Genomic DNA, 6,309 nt, shown 5'->3' on the forward strand with positions numbered 1-6,309 from the left:
GGAGCTTTCTGGAAGCCGGGTGGTGGGGGCCGGTGCAGCACCCGGCTAGAGGCGCAGCACCCGGCTAGAGGCGCCGGGGGGCGCATCGTCACCGCGAATGGCTGTGCTGGCTCCAGGGGAACCCTGAGGTGAGGCCGTTCAGCGCCCCCCAACCTGGAGACGGCGCCCCCAAGAGGGAAGAGCCTGAACTCGAGTGTCCCGCTGGGCGCCCCTCTCACGCGGTTAGCCCGGCCCTCTGTCCTAGTCCAAAACGCAATCGCACAACCTCACAGTTCCCTGGCCCTATTGGCCAATTTAAACCGTAAAGAGTTAGACATAATGAGGGTAGGTTGGAGAGGGTCCTTGTTCTGGAGAAGAGAGCACAGGAATTATTGAAACGCCGACTCCTGGAAGCATCACTCTGGCCTGGGGTCCCTGGACTGACCCGCCAGGCCTGGAAGAAACAGAATTGTGTTTAGGAGTGATCAGAGCAAATATGCAGGGAGCCAGAAGGCCTCTCCGGGCCCTTGATCCACGGAGCTTAAGCAATTATTGTCCCTATCCTCTTGGAACCCAGCCAAGCAGGGTGGGCTTCATGGATGTGGGACCCCTGCAGATCCACGTTTGGTTTAATGGGCTACTGTGACAGTCTTGAAGTTCTTCATAGTTTTTGAACCAGAGACCCTGCATTTTTATTCTGCACTAACCCTTGCCAATTAGGGAGTCAGATATGTGTCCAGAGGGATTGGGTTTTCTGTTCTCCAGCCTGCTGAGGGCAGGGAGCGCCTCCTGTCACAGCCACCCCACCCCCTGGCAGGGAGGGGGAAATCCGGGAACCCTGGAGGTGCAGCTACTTCTTGGGGACGAAACTGAGCTGCCCACTTAGGAGCCAGGGATGTTTGAGCCACAGGAGAGAAGTCCAGGGCTGACAGTTGGGGCGATGGGTGGATGGGGCAGTATAGGCAGCCCCACTGTGGGTGGCAGACTTTGAAAACCATGTGAAACAAAGGGGCTTAAAGGAGATCCGCAAGGTCAGGGGCTGCGTTTTCCCGTTCGAGATCAGGACTATGGAGGCACAGCATGGAGGCCCAGTCCCTTGCTTGCCCAACGTCCCAAGGCCACTAGGACCCCAGCCCTTTTCAGGAGGCATCCTGCGGGAATCTTCTAAGCCCATGAAGAAGTGGGAGAACACAGTCCAGGTGCATGAAAATCTGATTACAGTCCTAGGTGTGCCCCAGGGCATTGGGTGACCTTGGACCAATCACTTCACCCTGGGGCCTGAGTTTCTTCCATCTGGACAATGAGGAATGGAGAATGGGTCATCTCCATGACTCCCTGCAACCTAACCCAGTACCACGACAAGTATAAGAAGGTCATCAGACCAGAAGAAAAAAAAATGCTCCAGAAGAAGCTTCACTTTATTTTCCCTTTTAAAAAAACATCTAATTATCTGTAATAGCTACAGTTTCTGTGGACAGTGCCTCCTCCTTATCAATACCTGAAGTTAGAATTGTTTTCGAGCCTGCTCCTTGTAACACTTCTGTTCTGTAGCTCCCCCAGCATCCGGAACAGGAGGCATACATCTAGTTATATTTTTAACAATTAGACTTTGGAGGTCAGTGAGATCTGCCTCAGTCAGCTGAATTGGGCAAGGGAGGAGAGGAAAAACGGATTTGGGAGAAACGGGCATGATTCACAGCTGTCACTGTGATGCATCGGGAATAATTACTTGATTATCCCCACTACTAAGCAAACAAGGTTCAGAAGATCGAACTTCGGGAAAAAAAAGTGTGAATTTTCAAAGTGTCAAAAATGCATCACCGGATGTTTAATATTCTAAGTAGATCATAGAGGTCGATTGGTTCAGGCCTTGCACACTACTTGATTCCTAGCCCACCCCCCATGTCTGCACCAGGTGGTCATCCTGCCCGTGTTTGAATACCACCAATAACAGAGAGCTCACTACCTTCAATGCGATCTAGTAAAGCCGTTGATAAAGTTAGGACTCTGTTTGGTTGAGTCACAGTCTGGCTCCTGTATGGGCCAATCCTGAGCCCAATTCTGCTCTCTGGAGCCACACGGGGAAAATCCAGCCTATCTCTCCCGTAGTGCCCCTTCTGATATTTGAAGGCAACATAATCTGCTTTTCCCAGTGACTTGCAGGCTTGTAGCTCCTTGCCTTGCCATGGTTTGCAGACTTTTTCCCAGGCCTTTGGCATTCTGGACCTCATCTCTCTTGAAACTATTGGCCCAGCCCTGGGCCAGCCAATGCCTGGGGGGCCTGAGCACACAAAGCAGAACAGAACCACCCCTTCCCTTGCCCTAAACACTCCAAACAAGCTTTATCAGATGCTGAGTCACTGAGCTGATTCATACAGAATGCATCATCTTCTTGGCAGGTGCTGCTGTTTGATCCTCTGTCTCCCATGAGGACTTACACAGCAGGGTTTGGGGCTTTAGCTTGATTTCTTTTCTTGGAGAGTCGGGGCCATGGGGAGGGGTGGGGAGGAGCTGAGTAAAGACCCTTGTGTGTATCTGTTTACCTCTTTCTGCTTGATGCACCATCTCTGGCTGCCCAGATGTCTTTGGGGCTGCTTTGCTATGCAGTGTCCTTATTACAGATCCCCAACCAACCTTTGTCTGGCTCAGCACCACTAGCAGAACAGCTCAGCCACCAGTTTGATACAGCTGGAACAAACTAGGAATGGGCAAGAGCAATATCCTGTGGCCTGTGATTAAGAGTCACTCTTGGATGGGCGTGGTGGCTAACGCCTGTAATCCCAGCACTTTGGGAGGCTGCGGTGGGAGGATCGCTTGAGCCCAGGAGTTCAAGACCAGCCAGGGCAACATAGTGAGACCCTGTTTCCACAAAAAATAAAAAACTACTCAAGCATGGTGGTGCACGCCTGCAATCTCGGCTACTCAGGAAGCTGAGATGGAGGATTTCTTGAGCCCAGGAGGTTGAAGCTGCAGTGAGCTATGATCACACCACTGCACTCCAGCCTGGGCAACAAAGAGATCCTGTCTCTCAAAAATAAAAATAAAAAATAAGAGAATCACTCTCCAAAGAGAGCAGAGAGGGAGGATGGTGAGAGATTGGTCAAGTGGTACACAGTTAAAGTCAGAAAGGAGGGATAACTTCCGGTGTTCTATTTCACAGTAGAGTTGACTATACTTAACAATAATGTATTGTGTATTTCTTTTTGTTTAACTTATTTTAGGTTCAGGAGTACAAGTGCAGGTTTGTTATAGAGGTAAACTTGTGTCACGAGGGTGTGTTGTATAGATTATTTCCTCACCTAGCTACTAAGCCTAGTACCCAATAGGTATTTCTTCTGATTCTCTTCCTCCTCCCACTCTCCACCCTTATCTAAAGCCAAGTATCTATTGTTCCCCTCCATGTGTCCATGTGTTCTCATCATTCAGCTCCCACTTAAAGTAAGAACATACGGAATTTTGTTTTCTGTTCCCATGTTACTTCATTTAGAATAATAGCCTCCAGCTCCATCCATGTTCCTGAAAAAGACATTATCTCGTTCTTTTTTATGGCTGCATGATATTCCCTGGTGTGTATGTACCACATTTTCCTTATCCAATCTACCATTGATGGGCATTTAGGTTGATTCCATGTCTTTGCTATTGAGAAGAGCACTGCAATGAACATAAGTGTGCATGTGTCTTTATGGCAGAACGATTTATATTCCTATATATACCCAGTAATGAGGTTGCTGGGTCAAATGGTAATTCTGTTTTTAGCTCTTTGAGGAATTACCACACTGCTTTCCAAAGTGGTTGAACTAATTTACACTCCCACCCACAGTGTATAAGCATTCACTTTTATCCACAACCTCACCAGCACCTGTTATTTTTTTGAAAGTATTGTGTATTTCAACATAGGTAGGAGAGAGAACTTACAATGTTCTCACCACAAAGAAATGAGAAATGTTTGCTAATTACCCTAATTTGATTATTACACAATGTGTACATGTATCAAAACATCACATTGTACCCCACAAATATGTACCGTTATCATGTGTCGATTTTAATTTTTTAAAAAACTTAGTAAAAACGAATCACTTTCAGGCAGTAATTATTTAACGGGTATATACATTTATTTAGTCAATTGCAGGCCCATGATAAAATGGTGGCTAATAAAATCATAATAAAATCAGCCCACAGGTGATACAGGGGTATTCTGAGTGATTTTTTCTGGACCTCCATAAAGTTCAGAAACATTCACTCCATCAGTGGGTGTCACTCATCTTCCCTTTCAGGATCTTCTTGGGGAGAGGCCTGAGGCTAGCCAACCCTGAACTGCTTAGCACGTGCCTGCAAGTAGACAAATGTTGCTTAGCCATCTTCACTGTCCTTCATGTTACTGACTGGCCATGTGGTCTGTGTTTCACTCCAGAGCTGCTTCACTGCGACCTTTACCTCCAATTATTAGGTGAATGAGCCCTTTAAAAAGGATGCCAGATCTGCCTCAAGTCAAACCTAATGTTTCCACAACCACCCAGACAGCAACTAAAAATTATTTTAGATCAATGGTTCTCAGTGGAACTACACAATGGCTATACAATGGAATCACCTGGGAGCTTCAAAAATGATCAGTGCCTGAGTCTCACCTCCAGAGGTTATGACTGAATTAATTGGGGGTGGAGCCAGAGCATCAGGATTCTAAAACTCTCCAAGTCATTTTAATGAGGACCTAAAGTCAAGGACCACTTCTGAACATACACCATCTGTTCCTCACTGCACCTCTGTCATTATTAGAGCATATGTTATTGTTCTCATTTTATAGAAAATGGAAAGGGTGCAAAAGAATCTTAGCAGGGTTTTGTTTACACTGACCTACAGTCTGCCTCCTTATAATTTCTTTTTTTGTTTTAATGACATAGCTTTTAAAAAATATTATTTATTTATTTTTGAGACAGGGTCTCACTCTGTCACCGAGGCTGGAGTGCAGTGGCATAATCATGGCTCACTGCAGCCTCAACCTCCCTAGCTCAAGCAATCCTCGTATCTCAGCTTCCAAGTAGCCGAGTCTATAGGTGTATGCCATCATGCCCCATTAATGTTTTTAAAAAATTTTTTAGAGACAGGGTGTCAGCGTATACCAGGCTGGTCTTGAACTCCTGGCTCAACTGATCCTCCCTCCTCAGCCTCCCAAAGTGCTGGGATTACAGGTGTGAGCCACCACTCCCGGCTGTAATTACATAGCTTAAAAACAATATTTAATATTTAGAAGGTAATTTCACTCTCCCTTTTCAAATTTTCTTGATTTTTCTTGAACATTAATTCTTCTATATAAACTTTAAATTAATTTTGCCTCATTGAAAACACATGGCATTAGGCTTGGTGCATTGGCTCATGCCTGTAATCACAGCACTTTGGGAGGCTGAGGCAGGAGGATCACCTGAGGCCAGCAGTTTAAGACCAGCCTGGGCAATGTAGCTATAACCCCATCTCTACAAAAATAAATTAAACAATTATTAGGCAGGCATGGTGGTGTGTGCCTGTGGTCCTAGCTACTTAAGAAGCTGAGGCAGGAGGATTGCTTGAGCCCAAGAATTTGAGCCTGCAGTAAGCTATGACTGCACCACTGCACTCCAGCACTCCAGCCTGGGCAACAGAGGGCGACTCTGTCTCTAAAATGAAAATAATAATAATAAAAAAAAAAAACATGTCATTGTAATTATAATTGCTTTAAATTTACATATTAGTTTTGGAGGAATTCATGTTTCTATTCTTTCTTCCTGCATAGGACGATAACGTATGTCTAGAATTAATTCAAACTATTATTTTTATTTGTAAATGCATTTTAATATAATTTTAAAATATCAGCTTCTACCCTTAATTCAGTAAAACTATTATTATTAAATATTAAAATATAGATTTTTTTCATTATGGCACGGCATGCAACTTTTATATAGGTTTTTAAAATAAAATGAAAGTCATCAAAGATATTTTTGCTACTTCTTTTAGTAGCATCATTAAGGCAATGAAAAAATTAAAGAAATCCTGACTAAGCATATTATACTCAAATTTATCAGATGATCGTTCACATCTTTTTCTGTCATTCAGCATTCAGCTCCTGTCTTAGTTTGTTTTTTGTTGCTTATAACAGAATATAAAAAACTGGGTAATATATAAAGAACAAGAATTTATTTCTTACAATTATGGAGGTTGAGAAGTCCAAGGTTGAGGGGCTGCATCTGGTGAGGACCTTCTTGCTGGTGGGGACTCTCTGCAGAGTCCCAAGGCAGTGCAGGTCATCACATGGTGAAGGGGCTGAGACGGCCAGCTCACTTCTCACTTCCTCTTCTTATA

Source organism: Aotus nancymaae, unplaced genomic scaffold, assembly GCF_030222135.1.
Source record: "Aotus nancymaae isolate 86718 unplaced genomic scaffold, 86718_ANA_hifiasm-v0.15.2.pri h1tg000079l, whole genome shotgun sequence".
Taxonomy (NCBI): domain Eukaryota; kingdom Metazoa; phylum Chordata; class Mammalia; order Primates; family Aotidae; genus Aotus; species Aotus nancymaae.